Genomic DNA, 18,333 nt, shown 5'->3' with positions numbered 1-18,333 from the left:
GAAACTCCTCACTGCCAGGTGAAAAGAAGCGGCTGGCGACTCCACATGTATCGGAGGAAGCAGAAAACGTAACCTTTCTTGAAACAAGTAGTATCATCTACCAATGGGGGTAAGAAATTTTAAAGGGACAGTTCACCCCAAAATCAAAAATACATGTTTTCCCTCTTACCTATGGATCGAGTATTTCTCCAGCTAGATCATTTTGGTGTGAGTTGCTGAGTTTCTGAGATATCGGCCGTAGACTTGTCTGCCTTCTCTCGAATACAGTGGAACTGGATGGCACTCGGCTTGTGCTGCTCAAAGCGCCAAAAAACATACAATTGAATAACTCGACAGCAATGTCTCTTTCCAGACATCAGGACCCGGTTACTCGAGATAATCCACAGACCTTTTTGTGAGCAGTTTCGTGTAGGTGTAGCTCGGTCAAAGAAAATAGTTCCTTTATGAAACTGCTCACAAAAAGTTCTGCGGATTATCTCGAGTAACCGGGTCCTGATGTCTGGAAAGAGACATTCCTGTTGAGTTTTTCAAATGTATTTCTTGGCACTTTGTGGGCAGCACAAGCCGAGTGCCGTCCAGTTCCATTGTATTCAAAAGAATCAGAATCAGAGTCAGAAACACTTTATTTGTCATTTCATTTCATGCACTTTCGTTTCCCCCAGCCCACAGCGGTGCAGCACAAAGACAAAAACACATATCCAAAACTACAAGAACACATCTATCCAAACTAACACATATATCTTAAAAAAAAAAAAAATCACTGTCCAGGAGAATGAACGCCAGCCAGGATGACTGTCGGAACTGCTGGTCTGCATGGGCTAGCAGTTAGCTTAGCCTGCCCCGCTTCCACGTCCTGTCAGACTGCCCTCGTTGTTTCCTGTTCAGGTGCAGCTCCGCTAAGGGCTGTGGTCCTTAGGCCTACAGGACACAGCAGACCAGGCTCCCTCAGCCGATCCAACGCTAGCTCTCCCAGCCAGACACCTTCGACACACCTCCCTGTACTCCGCATGATGACACTAAAAACACAGTCAAGGCTAGGCGAGGCCGCCGCCAGACCGTCCTTGGTGTTATCGGAACTGCCGGTCTGCATGGGCTAGCAGTTAGCTTAGCCTGCCCCGCTCCTGTGCCCCGTCAGACCTCCCTTGGTGTTGCCTCTTCTGGCACAGCTCCAGGCAGGGCCGTGGTCCCTAGGCCCACAGGACGCGGCAGACCAAGCCCTCCCAGCCAATCCAGCACCAGCTCTCCCAGCCATCAAACGAAGACAACTTAGATGAAGACGTGGACAAAGACACTGCATGGACGGTACTGGGTGAGGCAGCAGCAAACGTGAATTTGCACCACCATTTTCCCACACTGGAAGCTGAAGGCCGACACCTCTACGACCAATATCTCCAAAACTCAGCAACTCACACCAAAGTGATCTAGAGGGATAAATAGCACTACAAGTAAGAGGAAAAACATGCATTTTTGATTTTAGGGTGAACTGTCCCTTTAAATTTTAATAGCAATATCTTGAAATAAGGTTATGAGTCTTGAAACAAGATAAAGTACCTTCAAGCTTGTTTTTTTTCCCCAGCAGTGTTTGCTTTGTGTAGCACAGTAAATTCCCACTATACCTTTGCATAGAGTTCAACTTAGGTGAACTTTGACGTGCTAATTTTCTCCATCAACCGATAGCAAAACCGCTTTGACTGGGTCGGCCTCTGACAGGGCAGTCGCTAGGGAGAGTCCAAAATGGAAGAAGCTATCATTTTAGCACTGATTTATCGTCCAATTTTATACAATTATGCTCTGCCAGAATATAAATTGCTTCACAAAAAATTATATAGCATGGTTTGTAGTCAGTTGTTAAGCAGCAGCAGATGGTATAACTACATTTCATTAATTCAAGTGTGTCTTTGGTCACCAAGGTTCTGGTACCACAAGGACACATGAATAAATTTCGCTCTGCCAAATTCTGGTGTGACCGGGCCCTAACACTGATTTTGGGCACAATAATTCACTCAACATCCATCTCACAGGGTAGGCCGTGAACCTCAAAACTATCCTCCATGCTGCTGCATGTCACACATGAACACTGCCCTTTCATTTGCGAGTTTATCTCCAGGCTACTGCGTACAAGAAGGAAATTAGCAGAGCAAATAATAGGATTACACATAACACGAAAAAACAGGAGAATGGTTTTGAGTTCTGTTTCTGTAACGGCCAAACAGGGGATGGATCACATAGTTAAAAATGATCGACACACAAACGGCAGAAATCTTAGCTAGAGGCAGTGTTTAGACGAAGACTTGAAGGAATTGAGCCAACGCCGGGTATCTGGCATCTCCCACCCACACAGATGAAAGCCAACTCATAAGTGGCAATGTCTGCTCTGTATGCACCACCCCTGTCTGACACAGGAGCTAAGCCCTAAGAGGAGTGTGAGTGCCAAGAAGCTGATGAAGTTCTGTGTGTGTGTGTGTGTGTGAGTCTGTGTGCGCGCGTGCGTGTGGTTGAGTGTATGTGTGTGTGCAGGCATATAGCGTGCATGCGTATGTGTGTGCGCGTGTGGTTGAGTGTGAGTGTGTACGTTAACATGCCAATTATTTTGCACTCAATCTAGAGTTATATCTCTCCCATCTTTCAATTTCACCACTTTTATTGTTCTCGATTCTCTCCTTTTACGCCAAATTCACAAGCAGCTGGGATAGATAAAGCATTTTAATGACCCCTCACTGATTTCTACATTTGCTTTAAATTTGCCTTCAACTTAAGACAGAGATAAAGTTATGGTTGCGGTTGAGACTTGCAAGGCTGGTTGCGGCCAGCAGGCTGGGACTGGGTTTTGCTACCCAAAACTCCTCCTCGGTTGCACATATCTTCTCTGCTCTGTATTTTGGTATCTGAGTGACGAGCCAATAAATCAAAGCCTTGTTTTATAAAGAAAAGAGAAAAGAGAGAGAGAGAGAGAGCGAGAGAGAGAAAAACATCAACAGCACGAACAGTATTTGTTAAACTGTAAACAAGTGGATGAAGATAACTTGTTTTCTGACAACTCTGGGGAAAACACATGCTGCATGTTTGTTGTTGCACTTCAGGATGCGGCATGTACAGCGGTGTAGTGGAGGATAAACACACGTGGAGTTTACCTACCTTTATATTTGCAGACTTCAGTTTACCCACCTCTTTTAGGGCTGACACAACTCTTCCTTACATAAATTCGTAGTATGTGTAACCAGGTTAAAATTAATGTTTTTATTTTATTTTGTTTGAGTATGAAATATCACCAAATCCTGTCTGTGTGCTGTTATTTGTGTTTACTACATTTCATTTTATGTCATTATTTACTTTTATGTATGTTTTACAACGACTGTCATATACGTGTACTGTCGCTTTAAGAGAGAGGTCTTGTGGGTACACGGAAGAGGGAACGCGGGAGAGGCCATTTTTGTTTTGTGAGAGGGGTCTCCAACTAGAACACAACGCAGAGCTAATGATGAGAGTGACGGGCGTGCAGCAGGCTGACCAGCATAGAACAGCATAGGACTGCCCCCGTTACATATGCATCAAAGCAAACGGTATCAAAGTGACGCCAGTTATCGAGAGTAGTGTGTCTCAGTGGGAAAACGCATAAATTGATGCTTTTCTGAAAAATTGTCCCACACTGGTCATATGTTGGCTAATGAGTGCAGGTCAGAGTGACCTACTTATGCAGATTAGACAGTCACCGTGTGACTGTCCCTTTAAGACGGTGGGTTCAGGGGTTAGCAGAAGGGGATTGTGGGCAGACGCGAGGTTGGGGGAGATCGGCGTGTGTGTGAGTTGGCATGTCGAGCAGCCCGGGTTGATAACAGTGAACTGCGTACTTTAAGTTGGTGGAGAAAATAAACGGCTGTGTTGGTCAAAAGGAGAAGTGGTCTTGTCTGCTTCCTGCCATCCTCCGCAAGCCACCCCACCTTTTTATTTACCATTGTATGTGGCCACCCTGATACTATCCCTGGCCTCCCCCCGCTTGCCCCCCCCCCCAGCCACGAGTCACATATGCAGAATATGCTTCTGATTATGCATAATATGCTTCTATCTTATATTTTACATTAGGTGCTGTTCATTTAAATCTACTACTACTTTCGGCTGCTCCAGTTAGGGGGCGCCACAGCGGATCATCCGTTTCCATTTCTTCCTGTCTTCTGCGTCTTCCTCTGTCACACCAGCCACCTGCATGTCCTCCCTCACCACATCCATAAACCTCCTCTTTGGCCTTCCTCTTCTCCTCTTCCCTGGCAGCTCCATATTCAGCATCCTTCTCCCAATATACCCAGCATCTCTCCTCCACACATGTCCAAGCCATCTCAATCTTGCCTCTCTTGCTTTGTCTCCAAACCGTCCAACCTGAGCGGTCCCTCTAATATAATCATTCCTAATCCTGTCCTTCTTCGTCACTCCCAGTGAAAATCTTAACATCTTCAACTCCTCCACCTCCAGCTCCGCCTCCTGTCTTTTCGTCAGTGCCACTGTCTCCAAACCATACAACATAGCTGGTCTCACAACCATCTTGTAAACTTTCCCTTTAAAGGTGCTGTTCATTTAAATCAATAATGTATATTTTTCTTAACTCTCATATTGACAGTTTTCGACTAGCCTATACAGTACACTACAACAGCATAATAGTATTCCCGAAATTCGGTCATGGCTTTTGGTTATGGTGAGCCACCCCAAGATTTTCAGTGGCCCCATTTGCCCCCCCCCCCCGATGAAAAGTTTCTGGGGGCGCCACTGGAATAAACGTACACAACCTTCTTGTTTTTCCATTGTTCACGCACTGATCGAGAAGCAGTTTGGCGCCATTGGTCCTAACCACGGATTTTACAGGACGACCGCCAAGCTCCGCCCCTCGTTTTTTTTTTTGTTGTTGTTGCGGGGACCGGCCGTTCGTGAAAAGTCTACCCGGCCGCGGTGACGCTTGTCCGGCCTCACTTCACAGGAAGTTCGGCGGCCAACCCGGAAGTTAATAATAATTTATGGACACGAACTCCAGGCGCTATGACCGACGCTGCAGTCACTCCGGTAATAAAACAAGACTCGCCTGTATCTATAGATCGTATTGATTTGACTTCATGTGACTCCAATTCAAAGAAAATTGAAAATTGATAGACGGCAATGGCCCAACTAGCCGTTAGCTCAAATCGGCTAAGAGTCATATCTATATGGGTTGGACACAATAGGGTACATTGTGGGGCGTAATTTCATCACCAATTGCCAACATTAGGATAATTAGAAAAGTGGACAATTTGATTGATTTGATAACAATAAGTGTGTGTGTGTGTGTGTGTCTCAGCCCTGTGATGGCCTGGCGGCCTGTCCAGGGTGTCTCCCCGCCTGCCGCCCAATGACTGCTGGGATAGGCTCCAGCATCCCCGTGACCTTGACAGCAGGATAAGCGGTTTGGATGATGGATGGATGGACACACTGATCGAGAAGCAGTTTCACTCCATTGGTCCTAACCGCGGATTTTACAGGACGATCGCCGAGCTGACTCGGATCAGCCTCTCAGATTGATCAGGTAAGGTCTCCTTACCAGATGCTGCAGATTTATTGTCTGTGGTACTGCGCCGCACAGCGGAGCGATGTTCAGCTTTCTGTTGCTGCTGGATCTATGTGATGATTATCAGCAATTGGTTATTTGATGGATGCTCTGCACACTAAAGAGGATCTGGATCGCTTGATTAATACACATGTCAACGTCCCGTAAGTAAGACATATGGTCATCATAAAGCAGAGCAAAGGCGGGAAGGTTCAATTAGTGTCAGCAGGGTGAATAGACATTTGTAATGAAAACATTTAGTCCATGCACATCACGCATCGGTAGTCATCCTGTGTCCCAATTTTCTTTGGAAGCGAGTGCAACACAAATCCCACCAATTTTTCAGTCTTAGCATTCTCTTAAGCATGGAGGATAACCTTTTTATTTTTCTGGAAGGTTCTCCCATGGACTGGCTGGTGCCCATAAAGAATCAAGACGGTATAGGATTGTTTATTGGACTCACACATGCAAATTGTCATTCAACCTCCACCCAGGCTGTGTTCCACCCACTCTCACAGCACAGGCCTACCGCTCTGCAGCCGCTTCTGTGAGACCGGGGCTGAAACAAACGTCTCAATCCTGCCAAGCGCCTGAGAGAGAGAGAGAGAGAGAGAGAGCGAGAGAGAGAGAGAGAGAGAGAGAGAGAGAGAGAGAGAGAGAGAGAGAGAGAGAGTGTGTGTATGTGTGTATTCTACAGGCGCTGTATGGGAGCCGACTGGGCTGTGGTTCCCTCAGTAGTCCTGCAGCAGCTGTAACTCGATACAGTACACTCACATTTTTGTTGCTGATCCAAGCTTGTGTGCTTGCCACGATTTTGGTTCAGTTAAACTTGCTGTAAAACAGCACTGTGCACTCTTAAAGAGGGGAACATGTAATCAACATCTAATGAACACAGTGTGCTATGTTATGGAAGATGGCTATCAAACCCGCTTGGCAATAAAGTCGACATGTTGCTACAGATTGGTCTTTGATTTCGGATCATCATGCCTTTTGGCTATGTTTTCATGCAGGTGTCAATACAGCATTCAAACAGTCAAAGCAGCTGAAAATGTCATCTCCTTGGATAGCGTCCAGTTCATCCTGGGTTTGACTCTACAGAGACTATTGCTAAAGCAACTGTGTAGTTGACAGATCCAATAATTGTTGTCATTATGAATTTGCGTTATATTTTCTCCTCGCGCTTTCTTTCCACCTCTCAAATTTTCTTCTGGTCATCTCTCGCTCTCTCGCTCTCTCTCTCTCTCTCTCTCTCTCTCTCTCTCTCTCTCTCTCTCTCTCTCTCTCTCTCTCTCTCTCTCTCTCACACACACACACATACACACGCTCGTGGTAAAAAGATGTTTTTTGTGACTTTGGCAAAACTCCACTACACTAACTTACACAGCTGTTCTCCAGAAAAAAAAAATCTGCTTGCTCTTTGTGTGTCCGAGTTAGAAAAGGACAGAGTAAACCGTATGGCCTCTGTTTTAGAGCTATTTCACTGTTGACCAAAGTTAGCATTTGTCGACACTACAGTATACGTAGGTGAAATCAAATTTATCTCTATATCTGTAGTTATCAAGATAATTTACTTTTGATCGCTGAGGTCACGTTCGGAGCCGTGCAACGAGACTGTCAACCACACAAAATGATGATTTGGATGGGCATTACATTGTAACTATCCATTACCTGAATATTTTATATACGTAACAAATGGTGACATATATGTAGTATCCCTTGTATAATATCTGACACCCCACCTTTGTTGAGCATCAAATACCTTTAATTATACTGTGGAACAGTTTTCTCTATTGTACTTTGATAAGATGAAATTCAGTGTTTTGGTGCCGTAGTCGTCGCATTGTGGGCTGCCTTCAAGCTATTGCTATTGCCATTAAGGTATGGGTTCAATGGGTAAATTAGTAAAGCAAATTAGCTCAGACTATCAATTATTAATACAGATAATGATAGCCATGGGAGAGTGGTTTGAGCTATTATTTTTTCCCACTAAACCGAAATATCAAGTGAATCCTTGAGCTGAAAATCAATGTCACGCTGCACTAGAGGTTGCTGCAGAGGAATCAGTCCATTGTGACCTAATGCGATGAACAAATGCAGTGTGGTGGTTGCCAATGGATAGTGTTAGTGGGACTGTGAGTCATAGACAAGTGGAATATGACTCAGATAAGCTGTTGAGTCATCGGAGAGTCCCGGTGTGAGTCCGAAGTACTGGTTTTTATAAGAGGAAACCGTTAAGTATATTTAGCACTTCTACTTAAACCTGTACATTTGACTACCATACGTCTTTGTTTCTGTCCTTTTTTTTCTAATCTCTATCATGCCGTTGGAACCCCACTGCATCCGCAGGCATCATCAAAGTTGCATCGGATGTGGTCTGATGAGAACTTGGATTTCAGGGTCTTGCACGTGGCCAGGCATAATTCCCAGGGTGAACAAAAAGTAACAGAAAAGAAGGATGGTTTACAGTGTGACCTCGATATGTGAAACAAAACGTTACCTGTGAATGATTTTGGGAGTGTTTTTGAGTGGAAAATTAGGTATTGAAGTATAATCGTATTAGTTGTTTGAGTCTTGAGCATGCAGTGTGAGTCAGAGAGTGGGTGGCAGTGAGAGCCTCATTGTCCAAACATGAGTCTGCAGGTCTGTGAATGTGAATTCATTGTGTGTCTTCTGAGACCAAGTTTCAGTTCAAATTTAACTCTGCAAGTCTTGCACACCATACTTTGCTTTTCTTTGTCATATAATATCATGTTCGCATTTATGTCAGAATGTAGATAAACTGTACAGTGGCTTCAGAAAGTATTCACCCCCCCATGTGTTGCAAAGTCAATTAAAATACATTTAAATTGGGTTTTATTAATCCTAGAGAGGTAATTCTCTGTAATTTCAAAATTAACCATCTGACCTCCACTAGCACACTACGCAATCAACAAGATGAAAGGTACAGAAATATGTTATCTTGCACACTCAGAAAGGCCTATAAAATCATTCGGCACAAAGTGGCTATTTGGAGACTCTAGATGGTCAAGTCCATTTTATTTGTATAGCCCATTATCAGAAATTATAAATTTGCCTCAGTGGGCTTTACAGCTACACAAAACACAACATCCTGTCCTTAGACCCTCACATTGAATAAGGAACAACTCCCTAAAAAAAAAACATTTAACAGGGAGGAAAAATAGGAAGAAACCTCAGGGAGCGCAACAGAGGAGGGATCTCTCTCCCAAGATGGACAGCTGTACAATGAATATTGTGTGCGCAGAATAAAACACATTTACAGAATACAACATTGAAAGAGGTTAACAGAATTATAATGGAATTATAAGAAGTATGAAGAATATGATGAGGATGCCAAGCAGTGTCCAGATACCACCTGAACAGCCCAGGACTTGAACCACTAGACCACCATCACCATGCAGACCTGGCAGGAGGACAGACTACACATGCACACAGGGGAGACTCACATCACACCATTCACATACATGGGGGAGCAGACAAGAAAAAAACACTAGTCACACATCGGAGAGAAAGAAGGATATACATTTGAAACAGGATAACAAAATTATATGGATTTATATAAAGAATGTGATGAGGAGGATGCCAAGCAGCATCCAGGTGGTGACCACCATCACCATGGAGACCTGGGAGGAGGACAGACTACACGTGCACACGGGGAAGACTCACATCACACCATTCACATACATGGGAGAAGAGACAGGGGAAGACATCATTGAGAGAGAGGGAAAAGACGTGAGAGAAGAGAACAGTTGCAATAGTCAATATAATATACTCTATAATCTCATCGGCAGAACAGTGCTTGGTAAATTCGCTGAGACAGAAACTGACTTGTCATGCAGTAAGGGCCGTGAAGTACACAATTTAAAGGCAACTAATTGTAGGTTAAGATAGAAAGATGAGTTTTAAGTTTGGATTTAAAGGGCCCAACTTACTCTGATTGTCTGATAGCAGCAAGCGGGAAATTCCACAAGAACGGGGCCCAATAGGAAAAGGCCCTGCCACCAGCTGACTCCTTTTTAACTTTGGGTACACACAGGAGCCCTGTATTTTGAGAGTGAAGTGCTCGAGATGGAATGTACAGTTTAAGGAGATCAGACAAGTATGATGGGGCAAGCCCATTTAGGATTTTATAAGTCAGCAGAAGCACCTTGAAGTCTGATCTAACATAGATAGGAAGCCGATGAAGGGAGGCAAGAATTGATGTAATATGGTCATATTTTCTAGTTTTATTTAGGATTCTAGCTGCAGCATTTTGAAACATCTGAAGTCTTTTAGTACTAGCATGTGGCAGCCCTGAAAACAGAACATTACAGTAATCAAGTCTGGGTGAAACAAATGCATGTATTAGAGTCTCTGTATCAGACATTGACAGAAAAGACCGAATTTTAGCTATGTTACATATGTGGAAAAATGCAGTCTTGGTGATTTCTTTAATGTGCTTATCAAAGGAAAGGCTGGGATCAAAATTAAAACCAAGATTTTTGGCTGCTACACCAACATCATAAGAGTTGTCACATGTTACTGTTACTTGATAAAATTAGTGTCTGTGTCTAGCAGGGGCAATGACCGGCATCTGTTTTATCCAAATTTAAAAGCAGGAAATTTAGTGACATCCAATTTTTCACAGCAGCCACGTAGGCCCCTAAATTAGTCATTTGAGTACAATCATCAGCCCTTATAGGCACATACAGCTGAGTGTCATCCGCAGAGCAATGGAAATTTATTCCATGACTGTGTATAATTAGGCCAAGAGGTGAAATATAAAGAGAGAAAAATAGAGGTCCAAGGACTGAGCCCTGAGCTATGCCATATTTAACATGAGAGAATTTTGATGCAGTATTATTATAGGAGACACACTGTGTTCTTCCAGATAAGTAGGACTTGTGCCAAGTGCGAGCTAAGCCAGAGAACACCAAAATTACAATTTATCCTGTTTTATAGTATACAGTGATCAATGGTGTCAACGGCTGCACTGAGGTCCAGTAGTAGAAGCACAGAGGTGGAATCAGAGTCAATAACAAGTAGAAGATCGTTTAGCACTCTGTTCAGAACAGTTTCAGTGGAGTGACAGGCCCTGAAAGCTGATTGAAAAGGTTCATATAGATAGTTTTCTTCTATATGAGTCGGAAGTTGTTGATACACAACTCTCTCTAATACTTTAGAAAAGAATGGATGATTACAGACTGGTCAATAGTTATTAAGAGACCCTTGGTCGAGGTGCGGTTTCTTAAGTAGAGGTTTGATCGAAGCTCCCTTAAAACTGCTGGGAACAGTGCCAGTAGTAAGTGATAAATTAACAATGTTCAGCATTGTAGGTTCCAGGAAAGGCTAGAGGTCTTTAAAAAGTTTTTTCTGGTAAAGGGTCAAGCAGGCAAGTAGTTGGTTTAGAAGCTGACATGAGCTTAGACAAAGTATCAAGAGAGATAGTCTCAGAAGCTGTAATAATAGGGACTATCAGTGACTCATTGGTGAGACAGGATCTGCAGGAGTAGCTGGAGTTCAAGAACTAATTTTGTTTCTGATTTCATCAACCTTATTGCAGAAAAAGTCTAGAAACTCATTTATTTATATTGTAGCTACCAGCAGCAAAACCACCACTTAATTAATGAATAAAGTTACTTACGATTTGATGGTCATTTGAAAACAAAGTCTATCCTCCTGTTCTTTTAGATGAAGTGGGGGATTTGCGGGTCATAGAGCATAACTTTTAATTCCAACAAGAGTTCTTCATTCCTTTTTGTTACAATATCCCCTGTAGCGCCTGTGGCAGTCGCCATGATGCTAATGCTACTATCGCTAGCTTACAAAAATTTGCCACGGTCTCTCTCGTTTCGTGATTAGCAGTCACATGTGTGATTTTGCCTTCTAGCTGGGGAATTTAGAGAGCAAATGGTCATGCCCTTTTTAAGTTTAATTTTGATTGGTTGATTATGCTGCCGCTCTACCATATGCCTTCGTTGTCTTTTAATAGGCAGTGCCTTCTAAAATCACAGAGATTCTAGCTAATCCATGGCTACCATTTTTTTCCCTACCTAATAAATGCTACGGGGAAAAAACAATCCTCATTGGCCTCCCCTTGCCAACACAGAGAGAAGTTATATATTAGCCAATTCATATTTGTTTAATTTGACATTTGATTTTGATAACAATATTTTTGAAAAATGAAGTACTATTTAAACAAAATATTGAATTAATAAGAAAAACCTATTAGAGAAATAAAAGATACATTTAAAAAATGTTAGGCCTTCTGAGAAGGCATAGAAGGTGCTGATGGTTCCCCACTGAGCCGATGACTCAGTGGAACTGCTCCACTGAGTCATAGGCTCAAGATTCAAGGCCAAGCGAATTTATTTTTACTCAGATGAGGATTTCTGTCTTAGGCAAAGACACACTTCAATTAAAATTTTGTTTTGAACTTCTGTAACTCCATTTTAGTAATACTTTGGTTAAATATGACACTATAGTTCAAAACTACAAAGGGTACGCTTCCTGGAGAGACCATGACTATGCATATATTCAAAAGTGTTCAAGAGCAGCAGCCCTTTTAGTTCAGGTAAGTCATTTTTGGTTTTGGGCTTAGAAATCAACATTTTGTATTGATTATTAAGATGTCTTCAAAATTGGATTGAAAATAAAAAACCTGAAAATCACTTTATTGGTAAGCAATCATCCCCTTTGTATTAACGACTTGGGCCAAGTGTATTTAATTTCCTTAAGAGATTCCACTGAATACGTTAACATACGTTAACTTTAATTAAATACATCCACTTATGTGGATTTCTAATCCACCATCAATAACATTAACTTTGTTAGGTCTCAAAACTGAAATAGTAGGTCAGACCAGCCCTGCTATCTTGAGGACCAAGGAAACTGCTCGTGGAACTTCAAGATGAAGTTGTTCAGTGGCAAAAAACTGGAGAAAGTCAGAAAACAGTTGCAAAGCCTTGAACCCACCAAGAAACACCATGGTCAATAATCTGTACTCTATAATCTTTGTCAGCAGAACAGTGCTTGGTAAATTCATTGAGACAGAAACCAACTTGTCATGCAGTAAGGGCCATGAAGTACACAATTTAAAGGCAACTAATTGCGGGTTAAGGCAAAAAGATGAGTTTTAAGTTTGGATTTAAAAGACTCAACAGACTCTGATTGTCTTATGGCAGCAGGCAGGTTGTTCCACAAGAACGAGGCCCAATAGGAAAAGGCCCTGCCACCAGCTGACTTCTTTTTAACTTTGGGTACACACACAAGCCCTGTATTTCGAGAGCGAAGTGCTGGAGATGGAATGTATGGTTTAAGAAGATCAGACAGGTAAGATGGTGCAAGCCCAGTTAGGATTTTATAAGTCAGCAGAAGCACCTTGAAGTCTGATCTAACATAAATAGGAAGCCAGTGAAGGCAGCCAACACAGAGAGAAGGTATATATTAGCCAATTTATATTTGTTTAATTTGACATTTGATTTTGATAACAATATTTTTGAAAAATGAAGTACTGTTTAAACAAAATATTGAATTAATAATAAAAACCTATTAGAGAAATAAAAGATACATTCAAAAAATGTTAGGCCTTCTGAGAAGGCATAGAAGGTGCTGATGGTTCCCCACTGAGCCTATGACTCAGTGGAGCTGCTCCACTGAGTCATAGGCTCAAGATTCAAGGCCAAGCGAATTTATTTTTACTCAGATGAGGATTTCTGTCTTAGGCAAAGACACACTTCAATTAAAATTTTGTTTTGAACTTCTGTAACTCCATTTTAGTAATACTTTGGTTAAATATGACACTATAGTTCAAAACTACAAAGGGTACGCTTCCTGCAGAGACCATGACTATGCATATATTCAGAAGTGTTCAAGAGCAGCAGCCCTTTTAGTTCAGGTAAATCGTTTTTGGTTTTGGGCTCAGAAATCAACATTTTGTAGTGATTATTAAGATGTCTTCAAAATTGGATTGAAAATAAAAAACCTGAAAATCACTTTATTGATAAGCAATCATCCCCTTTGTATTAACTACTTGGGCCAAGTGTATTTAATTTCCTTGAGAGATTCCACTAAATACGTTAACATATGTTAACTTTAGTTAAATACATCCATTTATGTGGATTTCTAATCCACCATCAATAACATTAACTTTGTTAGGTCTCAAAACTGAAATAGTAGGTCAGACCAGTCCTGCTATCTTGAGGACCAAGGAAACTGCTCGTGGAACTTCAAGTTGAAGTTGTTCAGTGGCAAAAAACTGGGAGAAAGTCAGAAAACAGTTGCAAAGCCTTGAACCCACCAAGAAACACCATGGAAAATAATCTATACTCTATAATCTTTGTCAGCAGAACAGTGCTTGGTAAATTAATTGAGACAGAAACCAACTTGTCATGCAGTGAGGGTCGTGAAGTACACAATTTAAAGGCAACTAATTGTAGGTTAAGGCAAAAAGATGAGTTTTAAGTTTGGATTTAAAGGACTCAACAGACTCTGATTGTCTTATGGCAGCAGGCAGGTTGTTCCACAAGAACGAGGCCCAATAGGAAAAGGCCCTGCCACCAGCTGACTTCTTTTTAACTTTGGGTACACACACGAGCCCTGTATTTCGAGAGCAAAGTGCTGGAGATGGAATGTATGGTTTAAGAAGATCAGACAGGTAAGATGGTGCAAGCCCAGTTAGGATTTTATAAGTCAGCAGAAGCACCTTGAAGTCTGATCTAACATAAATAGGAAGCCAGTGAAGGCAGCCAACACAGAGAGAAGTTATATATTAGCCAATTTATATTTGTTTAATTTGACATTTGATTTTGATAACAATATTTTTGAAAAATGAAGTACTGTTTAAACAAAATATTGAATTAATAATAAAAACCTATTAGAGAAATAAAAGATACATTCAAAAAATGTTAGGCCTTCTGAGAAGGCATAGAAGGTGCTGATGGTTCCCCACTGAGCCGATGACTCAGTGGAGCTGCTCCACTGAGTCATAGGCTCAAGATTCAAGGCCAAGCGAATTTATTTTTACTCAGATGAGGATTTCTGTCTTAGGCAAAGACACACTTCAATTTAAATTATGTTTTGAACTTCTGTACCTCCATTTTAGTAATATTTTGGTTAAATATGACACTATAGTTCAAAACTACAAAGGGTACGCTTCCTGCAGAGACCATGACTATGCATATATTCAAAAGTGTTCAAGAGCAGCAGCCCTTTTAGTTCAGGTAAATCGTTTTTGGTTTTGGGCTAAGAAATCAACATTTTGTAGTGATTATTAAGATGTCTTCAAAATTGGATTGAAAATAAAAAACCTGAAAATCACTTTATTGATAAGCAATCATCCCCTTTGTATTAACTACTTGGGCCAAGTGTATTTAATTTCCTTGAGAGATTCCACTAAATACGTTAACATATGTTAACTTTAATTAAATACATCCATTTATGTGGATTTCTAATCCACCATCAATAACATTAACTTTGTTAGGTCTCAAAACTGAAATAGTAGGTCAGATCAGTTCTACTATCTTGAGGACCGAGGAAACTGCTCGTGGAACTTCAAGATGAAGTTGTTCAGTGGCAAAAAACTGGAGAAAGTCAGAAAACAGTTGCAAAGCCTTGAACCCACCAAGAAACACCATGGTCAATAATCTATACTCCATAATCTTTGTCAGCAGAACAGTGCTTGGTAAATTCATTGAGACAGAAACCAACTTGTCATGCAGTAAGGGTCGTGAAGTACACAATTTAAAGGCAACTAATTGTAGGTTAAGGCAAAAAGATGAGTTTTAAGTTTGGATTTAAAGGACTCAACAGACTCTGATTGTCTTATGGCAGCAGGCAGGTTGTTCCACAAGAACGAGGCCCAATAGGAAAAGGCCCTGCCACCAGCTGACTTCTTTTTAACTTTGGGTACACACAGGAGCCCTGTATTTCGAGAGCGAAGTGCCGGAGATGGAATGTATGGTTTAAGAAGATCAGACAGGTAAGATGGTGCAAGCCCAGTTAGGATTTTATAAGTCAGCAGAAGCACCTTGAAGTCTGATCTAACATAAATAGGAAGCCAGTGAAAGCAGCCAACACAGAGAGAAGGTATATATTAGCCAATTTATATTTGTTTAATTTGACATTTGATTTTGATAACAGTATTTTCGAAAAATGAAGTACTACCTAAACAAAATATTGAATTAATAATAAAAACCGATTAGAGAAATAAAAGATACATTTAAAAAATGTTAGGCCTTCTGAGAAGGCATAGAAGGTGCTGATGGTTACTCAATGAGCCGATGACTCAGTGGAGCTGCCCCACTGAGTCATAGGCTCAAGATTCAATGCCAAGAGAATTTATTTTTACTTAAATGAGGATTTCTGTCGTAGGTAAAGACGCAATTCAATTCAAATTTTGTTTTGAACTTCTGTACCTCCATTTTAGTAATATTTTGGTTAAATATGATGCTATAGTTCAAAACTACAAAGGGTACGCTTCCTGGAGAGACCATGACTATGCATATACTCTTAGAGCATATACTCATAGAGCAGCAGCCCTTTTAGTTCAGCTAAGTCATTTTTGGTTTTGGGCTCAGAAATCAACATTTTGTATTGATTATTAGGATGTCTTCAAAATTGGATTGAAAATAAAAAACCTGAAAATCACTTTATTGGTAAGTAATTACCCCCTTTGTATTAACGACTTGGGCCAAGTGTATTTAATTTCCTTAAGAGATTCCACTAAATACATTAACATACGTTAACTTTAATTAAATACGTCCGCTTATGTGGATTTCTAATCCACCATCAATGACATTAACTTTGTGAGGTCTCAAAACTGAAATAGTAGATCAGATCAGTCCTGCTATCTTGAGGACCAAGGAAACTGCTCGTGGAACTTCAAGATGAAGTTGTTCAGTGGCAAAAAACTGGAGAAAGTCAGAAAACCGTTGCAAAGCCTTGAACCCACCAAGGAGCACCATAAAGTCAATTGGAACAAAATGGAAAAAATACAGTCCAGACACTGCCAAGATCGGGCCATCCTACTCAACTGAGCAAAGGTATAAATAGGAAACTTATAATAAAAGTGATAAAAGAGACCAGCCACATAGCTCAGAGTTGCACAGCTGATTGGATGAAATGGGAGAAGCTGTCCACAGATGAACAACCTCTTCAGTACTTTGATTCGACCTTTGTTAGGAGAATGCCTGCAAAGAAGCCATTTCAGAATCAGAATCAACTTTATTGGCCAAGTGTGCCTATGCACACAAGGAATTTGACTCCAGTTCACAGCAGCTTCTAGCACTTGTATACATCTACTACTACTACTACTACTACTACATTCGGCTGGTCCCGTTAGGGGGCGCCACAGCGGCTCATCCGTTTCCATCTCTTCCTGTCCTCTGCATCATCGTCTGTCACACCAGCCACCTGCATGTCCTCCCTCACCACATCCATAAACCTCCTCTTTGGCCTTCCTCTTCTCCTCTTCCCTGGCAGCTCCATATTCAGCATCCTTCTCCCAATATACCCAGCGTCTCTCCTCCGCACATGTCCAAACCATCTCAATCTTGCCTCTCTTGCTTTGTCTCCAAACCGCCCAACTTGAGCTGTCCCTCTAATATACTCGTTCCTAATCTTGTCCCTACTCCCATTGAAAATCTTGGCATCTTCAACTCTGCCACCTCCAGCTCCACCTCCTGTCTTTTCATCAGTGCCACCGTCTCCAAACCACACAACATAGCTGGTCTCACAACCATCTTGTAAACCTTCCCTTTAACTCTTGCTGGTACCCTTCTGTGGCAAATCACTCCTGACACTCTTCTCCACCCACTCCACCCTGCCTGTACTCTCTTCTTCACCTCTCTTCCGCACTCCCCGTTACTTTGAAAGCAGCACTTGTATACATTACTAACACACACAAAAAAAAGAAAAGAAAAAAGAAACAAAACAAAACAAAAAGAGACAGAAGAAATAAATGGAACAACAAACAGGACATTGGAGGCAAGCATGTATGCACAACAGGTATGTCATTTCCGATAAAGACCAATACCACACACACCTGGAGTTTGCTTGAAGCCATATGGCAAAATCTGAGACCTTCTGGAGGAAGACTTTGAGTTGAATTTGAGCTCTTTGGCCTGAAAGGAAAACACCACGTTTGGTGCAAATCCAACACAGAGACCATCATTTTACATATATTTAAAAGTGTTCAAGAGCTACAGCGCGTTTAGTTGGGGTATGTCATCTTTGGTCATGGGCTCAGAAATCAAGGGACATCTAAATGGGTTTAATTTTTAAGTATTTCGATGTCTTCAGAATTATAGCAAAAATAAAAAAGACTGAAAGTCACTCAGTTGGTAAGTATGTGTTCCCTTTGTACTAACATCATGGGAAAGTTAGACATTAAAGGTATAGTCCGCAGTTTATCCACACAGCAGCTGTCTGCCTCACTTCTGCCATTGTTTTGGTCAGACATCAAAAACGTTGTTCTCCTCATTACCTGTGAATGAGAGAATCAGCCAACGGCGCAGTGCTTTCAGTTCCGTTTTCGAGGCTTTCGGTCGTCTTCATTTCTCAAAAAAAAAAAAAAAACTTATGGCAAGATACGTCGTGTTTCTTGTCAGTACAGCGCTCATATTTTTGCAGCAGCTGCCATTATGGATTGTACCTTTAAGTGACACCTGGGGTTTGCTAGAAGCCATGTGCCAAAATCTGAGACCTTCTGGAAGGAAGATGTTGAGTTAAATTTGAACTCTTTGGCCTGAAAGCAAAGAACTGCTTGGCACAAA

The sequence above is a fragment of the Lampris incognitus genome, unplaced genomic scaffold (assembly GCF_029633865.1).
Source record: "Lampris incognitus isolate fLamInc1 unplaced genomic scaffold, fLamInc1.hap2 scaffold_201, whole genome shotgun sequence".
Classification (NCBI taxonomy): Eukaryota; Metazoa; Chordata; class Actinopteri; order Lampriformes; family Lampridae; genus Lampris; species Lampris incognitus.
The sequence above is the reverse complement of the archived record's forward strand: the minus strand, read 5'-3'. Positions refer to the sequence as shown.